This window comes from Vulpes vulpes, chromosome 9 (assembly GCF_048418805.1).
Source record: "Vulpes vulpes isolate BD-2025 chromosome 9, VulVul3, whole genome shotgun sequence".
Lineage (NCBI taxonomy): Eukaryota > Metazoa > Chordata > Mammalia > Carnivora > Canidae > Vulpes > Vulpes vulpes.
Genome location: NC_132788.1, coordinates 48,605,448 through 48,623,657, shown reverse-complemented (window position 1 = coordinate 48,623,657; position 18,210 = coordinate 48,605,448). Strand labels below are relative to the sequence as shown.

General features: G+C 37.5%; 1 long non-coding RNA gene across 2 annotated transcripts in view; it reads left to right on the top strand.

Moving 5' to 3' along the window:
- Positions 1-85: 85 nt before the first annotated feature.
- The window catches only part of LOC112918681 (uncharacterized), a 197,809-nt gene continuing 179,684 nt past the window's right edge, over positions 86-18,210 (top strand). The window contains exon 1 of one of the 2 annotated variants that reach the window (XR_003234737.2): positions 86-373. This is a non-coding gene — a long non-coding RNA (uncharacterized lncRNA). The remainder of the gene's footprint in view (positions 374-18,210) is intronic. The other variant, XR_011994266.1, reaches the window with a different exon arrangement.

Sequence of the window (18,210 nt, the reverse complement as noted above, 5' to 3'; positions counted from 1 at the left end):
GGCGCGGAGGCGTTGGCACCGGGAGCCCCGTGTGCGGAAGGCGGGTGTGGTGCTCTACCTTGTGTGTGTGTGGGGGGGGGGGGGGCTCGGCGGGCGGAGGCATCTACTTTCTGCCAGTTTCTTCCCCTCCGGAACACCTGGGCCCGCGGAGCCCCAGCCCAGCCCCGGCCCAGCCCCGGCCCAGCCCCGGCCCAGCCCCGGCCCAGCCCCGGCCCAGCCCCGAGCGGGAGGGCCTCGCCCGTCCTGCGTCCAGCTGGGCCGCGCGTCTCTGCCTACGCGCTCGTATCTCTCGTCCCTTCCGAATACTCCGCCAAGTCGTGAGATGAAGTGAATCGGATTGCAGTTTTCATCACTGCCAGGGAAACGGGCAAAGGTAAAAATCCCTCCCGGGAACCTGGCCGCGAGAGGGCCCTAGACCCTGAAAGAACTCTGGGAAGGGCGCCGTTAAGGGACAGGGCCAACCTCGGTTACCAGAGACCCGGGATCTTCACTTAAAGACTCTGGAATTGCTCTGTTTTTCAGCTGAAAAACTGTTATTTCAACTGATCATTCGATGTCTGTGGTCTCTTCTACTCTGACATTCAATAATCCAATGGGCTTCCTGGCCTGTTGGCCTGGTGAAGGGCTGAGCTCCTGCGAGGTGCTGGTATGGCTCCTTTCCCTCCACCCTGCTGCCTCCTGCTGCCTCCTGCTGCAGTCACCCTGAGACCCGTCCACCTGTGGCTAGGAAAATGAATCATGTAAATCAGTATAGAAGGATGATGCTCACGTTTTAGTGACCATGTAAACTTGTACAAACACTCCTACTTACCAGTGCCCATCTCCTGGGATTATGCTAGTTGTGCTCATGTCAGGGGTTCTCCAGATAGAGACAGATTCTGCACTTATTATGCACTTATTACATGCCAGACAATAGCTAGGAACTCTGTGTGTGTGTATGCATGTATGTGTATTTGTGCATGTATGTGTATGTGTATTTGTATGCATGTATTGTGTATGTGTATGTAGTAAGTGAGCAAAGGCTCTCTCTCTCTCTCTCTCTCTCTCTCTCTCTCCCTCTTCCTCCTCCAGGGGAATTGTGGGTTTGTGTTCATCTTTTCTATGTGAATCTTTTTGTATCTTCTAAAATGCAGGGCCATAGAATGAGCAGCATGGAGAAGAGGGCAGACACAGACCTGCTTCTCTTCCAACACATTTCCGTTTGATACGTTCACATGTCACTTCCATGAGTTTTGTTACCTTTGTCTATCCCTCAGTGTTTTACCTTAGATTTATACTGAGCCTCCTCTCTAATAGTAATATCCATGAAATCATTGGTTTGTTATATACCAATTGTATTTCAGTGCAAAATAAGTAAGTAATAAATAAGTAATCTCTTTAGTCTTTTCTTGACATTTCCTGAGCTTAATTGCCTAGGACTGCTGTGAAAAATGACCATGGCCTGTTAAAAAAAACTAATATGAGAGACAAAGCTGCTTTCATCTTTATTTTTTTCTTGATTTCGTATATAAATGATCTAGAGAATGTTAATTGTCAAATTTACTTACATAGAGTGTGTTCAAAAGTAGGTCAGTCTCACCACTCAAGTTCCTAGGAGTTCACAGGCAGTTTGGAGAAATAGTTCTAGCTTCTAATGAGCATGATCATCCCACTTCCAGTCCTTTTCTGTCTTACTCAGAGGTGGATAGATTGGTTTTGTGTTGTTTGTTTGTTTTAATGTGGTATTTGGAGTCAGAATCATTAAATTCTGATCCTGTCACTTATGATCTTTGTAACTAAGCCAATCAATTCATCTCTCTGGGTCTCATTTTCCTTATGTACAAAATGGCAATAATAGTATCCACATTAATAGGTTGTTGTAAAGTTTAAATACACATACATGCATACACACACACAGAGTTCCTAGCTATTGTCTGGCATGTAATAAGTGCATAAAATTATTAGTTCTGTCTTTCCTTCTTTGCTGTCATCAAAGCAACATTTAGAATTACTTTGTCCATTCTCTAATTTCCATCTAGGTTATCAGGAAGCTTGTGTTCTGTTCCTAACACTCCCTAGACTAGTTCTCTGCTCCCTTTCCTTGATTTCCTTCATCTCTGCCCTGTTGTGATGCTCCCTCTCCAAACTCTATCCTATCTTTCATGGCTTAATCTCTCTTCTTTCCAGCAGTTCTCACATTCCATCTGCCACAATGTCGGAGCTCTGTGCACTGTAGAGAAAGTGAGATTACTCCAAGAAGAGAGTAGGTCATAAAAATTCTTACTACCTTTGCATTCTCATGATGTGTCAATAAGTCCTTTGTGTTTGTTTAAATCATGGTCTTCCTGAAAACATGGAGAAATTTATGCTATCTAATGCTATGGAAAAATTCCTAGAGCCACAAGTACTATTAAATTCAACAGACATTTTTGGAGCATCTGCTATATGCCAAGCAGTGCCCCAGGCACTAGGGAGATAAAAATAAAGAAGACAAAGTCTCTGCCCTAAAATGCTTATAGTCCAATCAGGCTGGCAGATATATAAATACCTAAATTGAATATAAGCGTGCCTTGTAGGGCTTTAAGCCAATAGTGCCCATGTAAGAATTTCCTTTACTTTTTCAATTATGAGGTTGTCTTGGACCAGCCAATCAAAATTCCCACCCTGCCCATAGTCCCCTGCTGAGTGAGGATCCATGTTCTATGCCTGAGCGGAGCTCATTACTCAAAATGGGCTTAATTGGTGAAGCCAAAAAGACCATATACACATTCTCGTTTTTCCCATGTCCACTCCAACCCCACTTGCAGCTAGGGTGAGAGCATGTAACCTCAATTTGGCCAATAAAATGCCTTCCTTACACCTAGAATTGGGAATTGGTCATACAAGGGAGCTGAGATGAGAAGAGCTCTCTGTAGCAGTGACTGCAACAATGTCCAGTTTCTAGGGCCAGCAAAGGGAGGAGCAATGAGCTTGGGTTTCCAGTGCCCAGGTGTCAGTTGCAAGTTATGGCTTCTGCTGCTCAGTGATCTCACGTGTCTAATTTGGAGGTATGATTGGCTGGGCTTCTGGATGTTCCCTGTTTCTGTTCATTCTTTGAGCTTCTCTCTGGTCCAGTATCCTTTCATTAAATTCAATTTTTGCTTAAACTAGCCAAATGAATTCTTAGCTACTCAGAATACTTTGTATATACTTGGTATAAAGGCTCTACCTCAATAAGAAGAATGTTAATTAACTAATTTAGGTAACTTCTCCTGCTAGGACATTCAAATTGGAAATATTACAGTTGGTCAATTGAAATCCAAAGCAGAAGCTAAAAACACAACCCATGGACTATGAGACAGCAAGAACTATGTATAGGCTGGAATTATGAGTAAGCAGAAGTTATGAATAAGCAAAAGTTATGAGTTAGCAGAAATCTACATACATGCAGAGGAGAGGAAGAGGTGGTTGGCTGAGAGCAACAAGGAAACAGAAGCAAGAGAAACTGAGTCCGCATTGATGCTGAGGGAATAAGTGAACCCTGCTCTCAAGGGGACTCCAGGCTAACCCAGTCCCTAGATTTGCCTTGAATCCTGTACTGTTTTCCAATTTCTAAACTAGTTTCCCTTTTCTGATTAACCCTGGCTATTTCTGGGTTAATCAGAAATTTTGAAATTCCAGTTGTTCTTATTGTGATGTATACCTTTATAGAAACTTCCTTATTCCTTGAGGTAACCAGGGTAAGACTCTATTTTATATGACCAAAGCATTCTGAAGATTGCAGGCATGATATGGCTAGGACCCAGGAAACAACAGTCAAATAGTGTATCTTAAAAGTCACTGGTCTTCCTCTTCAAAAATGTACTTTCTTTTTTTTCATATCTTACTTGAAATTTCCAAGAGAAGGACCTTCCTCTGGGCTGAAAAATTAATGGTTTATCAGAAGCCCCTGTTTAAAATGTACTCAAGTTTCTTGTGGGAATGAAAAGCCAGAGGTGTTTCTCTCTACATTAGCCATTAGCATCTGAGCAGATCATATGAGTTCATTCTTAAATTTGAACTCTTAAGGGCCTGATACTTAGGGGTTCAGCTAGGTATAGAGCAGAAAAATTGGGCACTGAGAGGGAAGAGTGGAGAGCAGATATAATAGAAAATGGCCATGAGAGTCCCTGGAACATTATAAAGAACTATCCTATGGAATATTCCTATAAGGGAAGGTCCTGGTGGCAGCCAATGTAAAGAGTGCCAGGGAACAGTAGGGCCAAAATGGCAGCCATACAACAAGGTGGACACTAACACCAAACATTCTCACTTCACAGTCTCACCTTCTGCCAGTTCCAGAGTATGACCTTGCATAATTTTTGTTCTGCTTCAGCTTTTATGGGAGATGGGGCTGGGCTGAAGCGGCAGAGAAAGATGACTATCGTATATGCCCATCTTGAGATAATACTTGGAAATTATACCAACATTAATTATACCTTGGGGTTACTTGCATGAGTCCATGGCCTTTGTTTTATCTTCCGTAACATACAGTGCCCTCTCATGGCTTGTGAAAAAGAGAAAAATCTGTATGTCTGACCTAATCAGCGAATGACACACAGTCTAGAAAGCAAAAAAGTAATTCTCTTAAAAGGACATGACACAAGTAGGAAGGAATTTACACATGCTGCTGTGTTTGAAAGGAGAGGAAATGCATTGAAGCTGTCTTAATGAAAGCAAGAGTCAGAAGTTATCCCTAAAGAGCTTTATGTTCTCAAAGTCTAAAATGTACCTCAGAGTTTGTTTGTTTTTCTGAGAACAGTGGGTAGAACTATACTTGGAATGGCTGTGAGTCACATCAGGGTGAAGGGAGGAGAAAAATATTAATGCCACGGACACCACTTTTCATAGGGTGTGCTTTAGCCGCTGGGTGCTGTACTTGCCCATCAGCTCTGTTTGTGTGGCCAAATGACTTACTGTGGGTTATAAATCAATGTTGAGCAATGTGAAGAGCAGATGGGGAGTTTAATGCATCCTCCACATCTCCGTCTTGTGACTGGCTGAAGTCCATGTGCAATTTGGAAAAAGATGTTTGAAAAGGATATTCATCATTTTAAATTGCTCTGTGGGAGCTTTGCAGTTCATAATGTGCCACTTAGGTACTTCTCAAAGATAGGTTTTCCTTGACATGGATTAGAATTTCATAACAGCAAAATGGCAACTGGAGGTATTAGGATAGAAAAGCTAACTTTGAAGGAATTAACAAGAAATTGGGGAGGGGGGTGTTGAATTGTGAAGGAGTTAAAGGGATGTGAAATATTTAGGCTGAATTCTACCCCATAATATCTAGTCCTAGGAATTCCCAGTGGTTGGCAAGACAGTTTTGTTATCCATTTCTCAGGTTAGCCCTCAAATACTATTGGGAAAGTCTACCTAGGCAAGAACCTTCAGCATGACTAAAATATATTCGCTCTTGAGGAAAAACTATTAAAAACCCAGCAGTATGGCTAGCTCAGTTGGTAGAACATGTGACTCTTGACCTTGGGGTCATGAGTTCAAGCCCCATATTGGGTGTGAAGCCTACATTAAAACAAAACAAAACAAAACAAAACAAAACCCACAGCAGTATAGTTTAACAATTCTAGAGTTGATTGGTTGCAAGAAAACGGAAGGTTGTTACTGAAATATTCCCAACCTAAACACATCTGTATCCTTTGCTTATTTTGTGGCTTTCCTCAAAGGGATTCTTATCAGGAGTATTGTGTGTGAATGGCTTGGACTGTCAGGTGGAGATCTGGTGTGCAGGCACCTCCTCCCCAGACATCCAGGTGAAAATGAATCAATAATCAGTAGCCTGGGAAAATCTGCAATGTGAGCAAATGTGCTCTAAAGTCAAGAAAAGAAAACAGAATTGGACCTTGATTCTTTTGGTACAGTAAGTATGAGCTGAGTATTATGTGTGCAGAATTAGAAAGCATGTGACTTCCACAAGCCCCTCAGGGAAAGGGAAGAGTAGCAGACCCAATAGGGTCACTATTGCAGAGTGAACTATTTTGTTTCACATATTAAAAAATGTCAGGGATCCCTGGGTGGCTCAGCGGTTTAGCGCCTGCCTTTGGCCCAGGGCATGGTCCTGGAGTTCTGGGATCAAGTCCCACATGGGGCTTCCTGCATGGAGCCTGCTTCTCCCTCTGCCTGTGTCTCTGCCTCTCTCTCTCTCTCTCTCTCTCTGTCTCTCATGAATAAATAAATAAAATCTTAAAAAAAAACATCTTCCTAAATATATTCAATTAATTGACAGATAATTACTGAGCATTTTCCATGTGCCACTTGTACACAGTCATAAACGAGAGATTTAAGCAGGAGTGGACTTGGTCATCATGAGGATGTCTGAAAAAACAGACCTTCCAGAACATGCTGCTGGTCCTGGTATTTTCCTTCACCCAAATTGCATGGAAACACTCACTCCTGGCTTGATTGTTTTCATATTTTCTCTCTCCCTCTCTCTCTCATTTATTTATTTTAAAGATTTTATCTCTCTTTTATTTTTTAAAAATATTTTATTTGTTTATTTGACAGAGAGAGAGAGAGAGAAGGAGAGCACAAACAGGAAGAACAGCAAGCATAGGGAGGGAGAAGCAGGTTCTCTGCTCAGCAGAGAGCCCAACATGGGGCTCCATCCCAGGACCCTGAGATCATATCATGACCTGAACCAAAGGCAGACACTCAACCAACTGAGCCACCCAGGTGCTCCTCTCTGTCTCTTTTAAAAACACATTTGGGGGGATCCCTGGGTGGCGCAGCGGTTTGGCACCTGCCTTTGGCCCAGGGCGCGATCCTGGGGACCCGGGATCGAATCCCACGTCGGGCTCCGGGTGCATGGAGCCTGCTTCTCCCTCTGCCTGTGTCTCTGCCTGTGTCTCTGGCTCTGTCTCTCCTTCTATCTCTCAAGAATAAATAAATAAATAAATAAAATCTTAAAAAAAAATAAAAACACATTTGGTTTCCCATCATCTTGCTCTTGTTTTATTTGTTTTCTTGTTCCTACCTACCCAGGAATTCCACTTAGACTCTATCAAACCTTCCAAACCAGTGGCCCTAGTGGTTTTCACAATTGATCATCCTTCTCTTGTCCTCATTTTTCTCCTTACCCATCTGAGATTCCATAGTTCGTCATTCTAGTGGTCTTTCAACCAGGTGGCCATAAGGTATAGGAAGACTTTCCAAGGGAGGACTTGTGCAGAGATAGTTTTAAGGAACCCATCAACCTTCATGTCAATTATTTTTCTCAGATCGATCTACCTGAGTGAGAACTCACAGGCATTTATAATACTGCTTCTGCTACACATGAGAAAGGCATATCCTCACTAACTCCAAATCTTGCTAGGGTGTGTTCAGCTGGAGTGTAAAACCTCAGAGTGCCAAATAAAGTAATAAATCAAAATATTAATTTTGGGAAAGTTAAAAAAATAATTAAGTGAAACACTTAAGCTTTTCCTGGTTTCCCTGCTTTCCGTGTAGTTTGGTTAAGGGGAAACATGATCTTATAGACAGTGTAAGTATAAATAATATGACACGTTAGAATGTTCTGAATTCAGATATTGGATAGAAATGGAATGGTGACTTTAACAATTTTTGTTTAATGATTCTGCCTCTTTTATTTCTGATCTGTTATCAGTGTGGAAGGAGAATTGTTTGAGAGAAAAGCAAGGGAAAAAGTGCTGAAGATTAAAAACATTTTTTATATACTTTTTTTTTACTTTAGGTATTCAAGATACTTATCTCTAGTACTTTTTTTAAGAACCAAAGTTTTTAAATTTTAGAACAATTTTAGATTTACAGAAAAATTGTGAAGACAGTACAGAATTCTCATATACTGCATACCCAGTTTCTCCTGTTATTAATATCTTACATTATTATGGTATATTTTTATAATTAATGAACCAATATTGTTTCAATATTATTAACTATAACCCATATTTCATTCATATTTTCTGTGTTTTACCTAATACTCTTTTTCTGTTCCTGAATCCCACATTACATTTAATCTTCATGTCTCCCTAGTGTCCTCTTGGCTATGACAGTCTCTCCAACTTTCTTGGTTTTGATGTCTTGAGAGTTTTTAGAAGACTGGTCAGCTATTTTGTAGAATATGTCTCAGTTGGGATTTGTCTGAAGTTTTTCCCATAATTAGACTGGAATTATAGGGCTTGGGGAGGAAGACTGTATGGGTAAAGTATCATTTTCAACACATATCCAGGGGACACTCAACATGATTTACCACTGTTGATGTTGACCTGATCACCTACCTCAGGTAGTGTTTGTCAGGTCTCGCTCCTGTAAAGCTACTCTTTTTTCCCCATTTCTGGGACTTTTTATTAGCCAAAACAAAAAGAACCTTTGAACTGCCCAAGGAGAATAGATTTATGGTGTTGATTTTTATAAATATCAGTGGAATGCTTTTCAAGACTACTGATTCTTTAGATAGTTAAGGTAGAAAATTTGTGATGTAAGTGCATTTGCACCTTTCAATAAGATAGTTAAAAATATTTTTTTTACTAAATCATGAAATATGTGTTCCAATTACTATTAATATTCATCTTATTTCATCTTATAAAATGTTCAATAATTTCTACCTCCTATTAACAAAAAATAATGCTATATGTTGACTACTGGACTGGTGAAGTTTGAGTAATACGTATTTTTTTTCCTTTAATAAATTCAGACTTTCCTCTGATCACTATGTATAAAAAATTAATTATTATTTCTGATTTTATATTAATTTTCCTTTAAACACTGCTAAAGCATACAAAATAAAACTTGATACACATATACAATTTACTTACCAAAATAGGGCCATGTGTTCTTATCACATGCCTCATGTCATAAAAAAACTAACCATTTCAGCTAGCCATCACACTGCATTATTACGAAATAAGTATCAAGAAACAATATTATTATTGTCTTGTTTTTATTATAGCTGATTAGAAATGATTATGAAATAATTATATTGATTCTATATCATTTAAATCTTATCTGCAGAACAAGTAATATAGTTGGCAAAACATATTCAGCAATTTTTTCTCAATATTTTAATATCCTAAAAATACATACGTAGCATGATTTTAAAGTGAAGTTAACCTCTTTCTGAAAGCAACTAATTCTGATATTGCTGCTTGATTTGACATTGAGTACTGCCTTTGTCAGTTGGATTGTGTGAGAGACTTTGTCCATATACTGTACGACCTAGATCTATGGCTTGGGTGACTGATGAAAATATATAAAAACATGTGATTAGAGGGGGAAACCAAATACAGAAAATAGGGGAACACCTTGTATTATTTTTTACAATTTCATATGAAACTATAGTTACCTCAAAATAAGTTTAATGAAAAAAGCATAATTAAACAGCATTTCATCAACCAAACTGCATGAACAAAGGTGTAATGAACTTAATAATATGCACTTTTCTAAATTTCATTCTGAGTACTTTGGATTAAACAAAGTCCCTCTTAGTGAAAGAATAGCAGGTATGATTTATATTCAGATAAACTTTGGTAAAGCTCTTTTGGTATACTTCCCAGAAATTGAAGAGAAAAAAAATGCTTCTAATAACTAGATAACAAATCACTTTGCAAGTTTGGGGATTTCCAATTCTTTGCTTTCAATAAACTGAGTTGTGAGAAGATAGATTATTATGTTTCTTATGATAGATCTTTGTATGACTTTTTTTAAATTTGCTTTTCAACTCAGAAGTTCTAAGAGATGAGTGGCATTTCTATAAACCCTTCCCTTTCAATCTACTTAGTTATGAGAAAAAAGTTTCTCAGTACATATGTATAACAATAAAAATAAAAATATAATAAATGGCCTATATTTTCTACAATTTAATCTAGAAATAAGTAACATTTGCCTATGGGTAAAAATAATTGGCAAAAAGTGTTTTCATTTTCAGGAAGTGTTAGTTTGTATGTTTAATAGTTATTTATCAAATTTTAAAATATATTTATGTTTTGGTAAAAAGTTAATATATGAAAATTATTTTGGTTCATTGTGTATTAGTATTAATAATTATAATGGTAATTAATCTGGAAGAAAAATTTCAACACTTAGAGCCTTATACTCAAAGAAAATTTAAAAATTACATTAAGCTTCAATTTCTATACATGTTTATTGCAGAGAAATGTGTGAAGGTGATAAATAAAAAACTTGTGAGTACAAAAATATGTTATAAAATTCAGTTGTCAGGGAGAGTAAGCATACTGAAAGTACAAGTTCAAGTAGAAGGAAAATGATGTAAAATTTCAATTTAGGAAGCCCTTTTACTTTATTTCATTTTTTTAAAGATTTACTTATTTATTGGATAGAGAGAGAGAAAGAGAGAGAGCACAAACCAGAGGGAGAGGGAGAAGCAGACTCCTTGCTGAGCCAGATGTGTGGGGCTGATGTGGGGCTCTATCCCAGGACACTGGGATCATGACCTGAGCTGAAGACAGACATTTAACCAACTGAAACACCCAGGTACCTCTAGGAAGCACTTTTCAATGTATTTTTAATGGTGATGGACACCAAATTTATATGGTATTATAATTCATTGGTTACTGCTATAAACTGAATGTCTTTCATCCTCTTAAAATTCATAAGCTGAAACCTAGTTCTCAATGTAATGACATTAGAAGGTGAGGCCTTTGAGAGATGATTAAGGTGGTGAGGGTGGAGCTTTAATGAGTGAAATTAGTGCTCTTATAAAGAGACCCAGAGAACTCCCAAGTCCTTCCTCTGTGTGAGGACACAGCAAGTAGATGGCCATCCCTGAACCAGGAAGTGGGTTCTCACTAAACATCAAATCTACAAATGACTTGATCTTGGACTTCCCAGCTTCCATAACTGTGAGAAATAAATGCTGTTGTTTGTAAGCCACCCAGTCTGTAGTATTCTACAGCATTACCAATGGTTATAGCATTACCAATGGCCTCGACACATTTTCTGAAAAATTATATATTGAAGTGCATTCAGTGTCAAAAAGTGTGTCATATTTCAACTTATAACATGAAATTTAGATGTTACCTTAAAAAATGTATGGAGGGATCCCTGGGTGGCGCAGCGGTTTGGCGCCTGCCTTTGGCCCAGGGCGCAATCCTGGAGACCCGGGATCGAATCCCACATCAGGCTCCCGGCACATGGAGCCTGCTTCTCCCTCTGCCTGTGTCTCTGCCTCTCTCTCTTTCTCTCTGTATGACTATCATAAATAAAATAAAAAAAAAAAAATGTATGGAGGATGGGGATCCCTGGGTGGCGCAGCAGTTTGGCGCCTGCCTTTGGCCCAGGGCGCGATCCTGGAGACCCTGGATCGAGTCCCACGTCGGGCTCCTGGTGCATGGAGCCTGCTTCTCCCTCTGCCTGTGTCTCTGCCTCTCTCTCTCTCTCTCTCTCTGTGTGTGTGACTATCATAAATAAATAAAATTTTTTTAAAAAAATGTATGGAGGATACATACTTTTTCAAAATTCTTCTTACGGGGGTTTCAAGCAAAAGAGTTTGAAGGCCATGCAATGCTGTAGTTATTCTCTTCCAAACTCCTTTAAGTCCTTTGTCCCTCTCTCCTGTCATTGTATTCATCAGGCATAAATCTAACCTGGTTCAACCCAACTATTTACCAATTCCATACCTGTACTCAGGCAGTTCACTGTTACTGAAGAGAAACATGAGATCATGCTGATGGTTTCACATTCAATCCGTGATTACAACACTCTAAAGGATGTACTACATTGCCTAGCAATCCTACTTGTCTGGCATGTTCAAGTTTCTACTTTAAAACAATTATTTCACACATTCTTTTCTTTCCTCAAAATTCCTGTATCACTGCCTCCACATCTCAACTAGCAACTTGGAACTTTACCTCATAGCTCCTTGAGAAAATAGTTGAAATAAAAAAATAAAATAAGAACTTCCTCATCCTCTCTCCAGCAAGCTGCATTTGTATCCATGCTTTGCTTGCCCGCTTACTACTGTGGTGACATTCCTCCTGTGGAAGTCTGCATTCCTCTTAAGACCTGGTCCCCCATCCTCTCTCATCTCCTTGAGGATACTGTCCCTGCAGTTACCTCCTAATACCTATATCATTACCAATACTTCTTTATATCACATTATTCCCATCAACTTAATACTGTGCTTTCATATATCCTGTCTTAAAAAAACCCTCCCTTCGCTTTATGTCCCTGACTTATCCTCCCCATATCTCTACTTTCCTTCATAGATAAACTTCTGAAAAGAGTTCCCTATGTTACCATTTCACTTCCTTACCTTACATTCTCCACCCAGTCCATTCCAAAGAGACTTCTTCCATACCATTCCCTGGAGATATTTCATTAAGGACAATGATGCCAAATCCAACTGCTACTTCTCTCTTCTTATCTAATTGATCCATTTATCAGTTCTTCCTTCCGGAGAGCTTATCCTGGTGTTTAGGACTCTACACTCCACTGGTTTTCCTTGCACTTCACTGGCCACTCCCTCTTAATCTCTTGCCTTTCTTCTGCTCATCTTTACCTTAAGTTTGGAGTTCTCTCTGATTAAATCTTAATTCCTCTTTCTTATCAACAGACACCTTCTTTGAGTACTTTATCTGGTGGTTAAAACACCAATTTTATGCTAATGATTTTCTAATCTGCATATCAAATTTGATTTCTTTCCAGAAGGACCTATTTGGCATCTTGATTTTTATATCCAACAGGATATCTTCAGTCTACCATGGAACTGGTCAGCATGGAATTCTGGATTTCTAAATCCCTACCCCCACTCCCAACTCCATACCTGTATTCTGTCCCATATTCTCAGTCTCAATTGATGGAGTAATCATTTGCTCAGGTTTTAAACCAAAATTGAGCAGTTACCCTTGATACCTCTCTTTTTCTTATTATTATGTATAATCCACCCAGAAAAAAAAAATCCATCTTCTAAATCTTCAAAATATATCCATGCTGACTCTTTTAATGTGTTGAGAGTTGCTTTGTGGTCTATTAATTGGTTAGTTTTTGAAAATGCTTTAGATACTTATGAAGAGTGTGTGTTCTTACTGGTAGGATGTTCATAAGATTAAGTTTATTAATTATATTTTCAAGTAAAATCTTCTATGTTCTTACTAATTTTTTGTCTTAATCAGTTTTTGAGATGAGTTTTAAAATGCTGTAAGTGGACTATCTTAAGATAAATCCAGTAGTTTCAGCTTTTGTATATTTGAGACCACATTGTTAGGCATATATAATTTAGAATTGTCTATCACAAGGTGAATTTTAACTGTTTATAATCTTATAGTATCTCTTCTTATCTCTAAATAATGATTTTGCCTTAAAGTATTTTCTCCAATACTAATATATCTGCATCAAGACTGACTTAATAACATTTATTCTATCCTTCTACTTTGGATGTTTCTTTATCTTTATATTTTAGGTATTTCTCTTATAACACCTCTAGTTGACAATCTTTGCCTTTCAACTGGAGAGTTTAGTGCACTTACATTTAATATGATTACTGATATATTTGGAATTATTGCTATCACTTAATTATTTATATGTGTGTGTGTGTATGTTTAATATTACCTGTTTTTTCCTCCTTTCTTAACTTCTTTTGGAATGATTTGTTTGTTTGTTTGTTTGGAATGATTTGTTTTTTTAATGACACTTTTTCTCAACGTCTGTTTGGAATATATACTCTATGTTCTCTCAGAGGTTGCTCTTAAAATCTTAAACTAGACATTCCACTGAAAGACTAAAACTATTTGATATCCTTATTCTTCCCCTAAATATCTTAGATAACTTAAGCTTTGATAGCTACCCTATCTTATATTTAATTTTTTTCCTATTTTAGTTTTATTTTTAATGCTCAATTTAGATTTTCTTCATGGTTCTATGTAGTAAAAAAAATTTTTTTTTTTTTAGTTTTACTCACGTTTGTCAATTTCTCTGTCCCTAGTTCTTTGTCCCATTTCAGTTTTTCTTTTTAAAGCTAATTTTTAAATTTGTGAGTGTATGAGTTCAGTTACATCTTTCAAAAAGATATGTTGAAGTCCTAACCCCTAGTACCTGAGAATATGACCTTATTTGGAAGTAGGTTTATTGCAGATGTAATCAAGATTTAAGATGAGGTCATAATAGAAGAGAGGAGACCCTTAATTCAGTATATCTGGTGTCCTTATGAGACAGGTAGAATGTCAGTTGAATACAAGGGTAAGAAAACTTATTCTGTAAATGACCAAATAGTACCTATTTTAAGTTTTTTGGAGTCATATGCCATATAGTATCTGTGACTTTACCTTGTGCTATTGTAGCCTACAGCGACTACAGACAATGTGTAACAGATAGGCCTTGCTGTGTTCCAATGAAACTTTATTTATAAATTGGCAGATTGCCTTTTGGGCAGATTAAGCCAAATTCTGGTGTAATACATGATCCGTGACCCACAAGAAGCCTGATGCTGTATTGGGAAGTAGTTGAACCTTGAAGATATATTAAAATGTATTGATTTATCTGATTTATTTATACTTTGAATGGACGTTTTACCCATGTATGATTTTGTTACATGATACACTGGTCATTATAATGTTGATTCACTGAGTTATATAGATCTTTCAAATGCTGGCATATTTCACTGTACACTATAAAGTTTTATATTCATTAATATCACTACTATGTCATCAGAAAAGTCTCTGAGTATTGGAAAACTGTCAAGCTTACATTGGCAGGTACAATTTGTCTAAAATTCTAATTTTTATTTTGAAGCTTGAATTTTATCATTGGCAACAAAACTGTCAGTTGTTTTCCTTGAAGTGATAGTCTTACTTGGTTCATTATTAAGAAAATGTCAACTAAATACCTAAGTCTGAATAAACATGGTTCTTCAAGTAAAATGATATTCTCTCAAAAAAGTGGCTAGTTCAGTTCACAACCCAATCTTACAAGTGCTTTTCCTTGAAAGAGTTATAGTTCAGTATTTATTTTTTCATACTTCCCATTTCATCAAAGAGAATATTAAAAACATGTCTATTAAAGGGCTGATATTTAACATATTAAATATTTGTTTTGTTTTATACTAGATATTTAAAGTGAAACTCCTTTCTGTTTTTTTTTCCTGCCAGTGAGTGGCAGTGAAGTACAATGTATATTATACTAGTACAATAATTTAACATTAAACTGGTACATTTTACCAGTTACAGTTTGGGGCCACTGCCTTGCTTCGTGCTAAGCCAAGAGTTCTACCCACTATTGCTTTTGTATCACTGATGCAAAATGCAATGAAAAAGGGAAATAATGTCTTAGTATTATTATAAAAATAGTTCTGAGTTTTTAAATGCTCTGAACGTTCCTCAGAGACCCTCAGAGTTCTGTGGCCTTTGTGTAGAGTACTGATGTCTTAGGGCATTGGCTGGAAGGCAGTTTCTTCTGAAAAACTCTTCTCATAAGATTTAACCTTGATCTTTATCTCCCATCTCCATACCTCCTTTCCCTTTTCCATTCTTGCTCCTGGATCCCCACCCCCAACATCTCCTACCACCAATGCCTTTTAAGGATTAGAATGAGCAGTTATAATTTTTTTCTGTGGGGAGATTTTCTTCTTCTGGCTTTGGTTTTGTGGAAAATTTTAGAAGATTTATTTTTAAATATTGAAAGTTTATTTCTTGCAGATGATAGAAATTAATTCGTTTTAAAAAATAACATGCTCCGTATCTTAACTGCAGTGGAGGACTATCATTGTTCTTATAGTTGGTGAATTTTCTGCAGTGCCAGACATGCTAGTAAGTCATGAAATTAACAGAATTTTTTTTTCCTTACTAGATGTTGTTTATGTGTTCTTAGCCCCCCTCTTACAGGATAATTGACAAGAATCAATACATCAGAATTGGATCCATGTTCAAGTTGTGATCTTCAGCTCAGCAGAATAGAGTCAATCGGATAGATGGTGTTCAGAGGACCCTGCAATTCTTTGATATCTTTTCCCATACTGGTTTGAATCTCTTTGTCACATTATCCATTATGGCATGCCCTGGCTTCTAAATTTTCTGTGTCACTGAATGCAGTTTTTGCTGACAGATTTCAGGGTAGATCATACTTTTCCCCCTGACTTTTATTTATTTATTTATCTATTTTTTAAATTCAAGTAGCCAACATATCGTACATAATTAGTTTCAGATGTAGAGTTCATTGATTCATCAGTTGGAATTAACACCCAGTGCTTATTCACATCATGTACCCTTCTTAATGCCCATTGCGCAATTACCCCATCCACCCCCACCTACCTCCTTTTCAGCAACCCTCTCAGTTTGTCTTCTAGAGTTAAAAGTCTCGCAGGGTTTATCTCCCTCTCTGATTTCTTTCTGTTACATTTTCCCTCCCTGCCCTATGATCCTCTGGGCTGCTTCTTACATTCCACATATGATAATTGTCTTTCTCTGACTTACTTCGCTCAGCATAATACCTTCTAGTTCTGTCCATGTCAATGTAAATGGTAAGTATTCACCCTTTCTGATGGCTGAGTAATATACCACATCTTCTTTATTCATCTGTTGACGGACATCTCAGCTCTTTTCCTAGTTTGGCTAGTATGGGCATTGCTGCTATAAACATTTGGGATGCCCCCTGATTTACTTGATGCTTCAGAACTTCATGCAGACCCTGTGAGAGTACCCTACCTAGTAGCGAGGTTGGAATTAACATCCTGCCAGGGCACTTTTGTTGCATTGATCCACCTGTTATTACAAAGGTCTGTGCTGCTACATCTGAAGTAGGGCTTTTATTTGCCTCTGCAACTTAGTTGCCTTTGGCAATTGGGGTTTAACTGCTGATATCCCAAGGATGATTTATGCAGACTACTTGCCTACTTACATTCACAAAAATTACAGTGGGGGCTTTGGTGAAGCTAATGAAACTCAGAAATGTCAACTGAAAAGATTCTTTAAGATTTATTTTCTTCGCAAAGAAATTTTTCATGTTGTTTTAAAGGGCCTGAAACTTACATGATTTGGGAATCCCTCTAGGGAAAAAATATATGGAGTTACAAAAATGATCTTAGTTAAAATGAGAAAACACTATGGATGGCTTAAAGATTCCGAGATCTCTTCAGGCTTATTTCCAGAAATGAGCACATCGGAATGCTTCCTAATTAGAAGCCAGTTTATACTCCCTTCCAGGACACTAAATCCCAGCAGCTGTGACATTCATAGCACTAGGCAAAGGAGGTCCCTGGAGGGGCAGCTTCATTAGCTTCACTGGAGATATATCTTTATGTTGGGAGAACTTTCTGTTCTAAACATAGCCACCTCTCAAATCCTGCTGTAGAGCATGGCTATTTTTCAAGTGACCTTAAGTCATACAAAGTTGAAGCCTGAAATATGTTGAAGTGACAAAGACAATTTGGTTGTTTTCTTTCATTAAGCTGTGTCATACTTCAAATGACATTTAAAAGCTCTACTTATTCTAAAATTATATTTAATATTATTAGACATGAAAACATCCCAGAGGGCACCAAATGCCATGTTTGTCTATAGGAAAGTTGTAGCCATTACTAAAAGGAAATACTACAGATTTTAAAAACTTGATTCATGACTCCCATTAATTTTTTAAGAAGGTCTGCCTCTCAGGAAGGCAATTTTACAAGCAACATTTTAGTGAGCTCTGTTGGAGAGCAGGTAATTCATTATCCCAAATTTCATGTTTATTATATTAATTGATTTGCATCCTAATAAAAGGGCAAGCCCCAGGCATATGTTTTATAGTGAAAGTAAGACCTTAGAAGCATGAAATTAGAATGGCTTTAGTTAAAACAATAGTCTTAGGCAGTATCTTATAAGTGATTTTTTTCTTTCCATCTGCCAAGGTTACTGAGTGATAGCCTGTCTTCATTGTGTCACTGAATTCAGTAAATGCATGAGTAGAAATAAGAAAATGTAAAAAAAAAAAAAAAAAATAGCCTACAGACTTGTGAAACTTGTGAAAAAATTACATTTTACAAATACTAGATGTAATAAATAGATTAGCCATTCATAAACAGTGTTTATATATAAACATCTATAGTTGATCACCTTTTTTAACATTAGAGCAATACAGGTGGCTTTCATATGTGGTTCTCATTACTGGGATAAAACTAGAACATTCTGATAATATGATGATTGAATCAATCATTCAGATGATTTGTTTTCTTTATACGTTATAGAAAATCATTACAAATATATCATCAATTGAGTGATTCATCAGTTTGATTTTGCAGTGGTTTGAATCAGCCTT